Source organism: Mandrillus leucophaeus, unplaced genomic scaffold (assembly GCF_000951045.1).
Source record: "Mandrillus leucophaeus isolate KB7577 unplaced genomic scaffold, Mleu.le_1.0 Scaffold302, whole genome shotgun sequence".
Lineage (NCBI taxonomy): Eukaryota > Metazoa > Chordata > Mammalia > Primates > Cercopithecidae > Mandrillus > Mandrillus leucophaeus.
The window spans coordinates 884,329-885,768 of record NW_012103166.1 but is presented as its reverse complement, the minus strand read 5'-3'; the positions used below and the strand labels follow the sequence as shown (position 1 = coordinate 885,768).

Genomic DNA, 1,440 nt, shown 5'->3' with positions numbered 1-1,440 from the left:
CACCCCCGCCTCAGCAAGGCTCTGGCTCTCCCTGCAGAGCTCTGGCAAACTTCCTTGGTTCCATGTTTCTTGGGACAGTCTTCAAATTTGTTTCTTAGCAGAAAAACCTAAATAGTCCCAAGGGAAAGTAGCACTACAGGACCGAAAAGCCCAGCAGTGTGGGATGACGCGGCCACATCCTGCTCTCTGTTTTTCCCAAGCAGAATGAGGAGAGCCAGCATGGGAGGCACACTTGTGTTCCATTTGGAATGTGTTCTCTCTTGGCACCGGAAGAAAGGGTGACCCCAGATGGATACCATGTTTGGAATTGGAATCCAAGAGGTACTGGCAGTGAGAAAAAACAGGCCAGGCACAGACAGCCTGGCAGAGCACTTAACATACCTCCCAGAGGACGAGATAAGACCTCAGGGTGAGAGAGGCAGACAAGGAGAGAGAAAGGAAAAGTGAGCACAGAAATCACCTCAATGCTTCAGGTAGGAAACTGTCCCCAGCTCCCTGTGGGGAGAGCCAGACAGTGCTCCTGAGTGAGGACACATCAGAGTAGGAAAGTGTGGGACTATTATCAGAAAAAGTCCTAACAGTGAAAGCTGGGAAAACCCCTGAAGGCCTTTATTAAGTCACACTGCAAGTATCATTACATATTTATTTGACATCCATTTAGCAAAAGTAGCTATGTAAAGTGGCTTTTTGAATTCTAAGCTGGCTTTCCCCTGCATATATCTGGATCTGGTAATAGTAAACAAATAATAATACATTGCCCAGATCATCATCCCACCCACTCCAGTGTTTCCAAGTTATAATTCCCACCTATTAAACACCCATGAAGTACCAAACCTAGATTAGGCATTTTATACACTTATAAGTTAGTTGTGACAACAACCCTTCAAAATAAATACTATTCTCCTTCTAGATCTAGAAGAAACTGAGGCTCAGAGAGGTAACAAGCTCCCACAGATAGTAAGTGGCAGAGCCAGGATTTGAACCCAAGTCTATCAAACTTAATACTCTGTCCCAAGGGGTTTGCCAGTAAGTGGAAGTACAGTACTAGATCCATGACTCCCAACTCCACACTTCTATGAAGTCTGACAATTTTCAAGGAACTTCTGGTTGAACCCAGGAATCTACTTTGGGCTGCCAAGAGATAAAGCTGGAGTATGCAAACATTAAGCTAAGAAATGTTGGCTGGGCGCAGTGGCTCACGCCTGTAATCCCACACTTTGGGAGGCCAAGGTGGGTGGATCACCTGAGGTCAGGAGTTCGAGACCAGCCTGGCCAACATGGTGGAAACCCTGTCTCTACTAAAAATATAAAAATTAGCTGGGTGTGGTGGCAGGTGCCTGTAGTTTCAGCTACTGGGGAGGCTGAGGCACGAGAATCTCTTGAACCTGGGAGGCAGAGGCTGTGGTGACCCAAAATTTTGCCACTGCATTCCAGCCTGGG

At 46.7% G+C, this 1,440-nt stretch overlaps 1 protein-coding gene across 1 annotated transcript in view; it reads right to left on the bottom strand.

The window, feature by feature from the left end:
- The window catches only part of POPDC2 (popeye domain containing 2), an 18,941-nt gene extending 18,735 nt beyond the window's left edge, over window positions 1–206 (bottom strand). Inside the window, exon 1 of the mRNA XM_011987174.1 lies at window positions 177–206. The gene's annotated coding sequence lies outside the window, so the exon portion shown is untranslated. The remainder of the gene's footprint in view (window positions 1–176) is intronic.
- Between the last annotated feature and the right edge of the window lie 1,234 nt (window positions 207–1,440).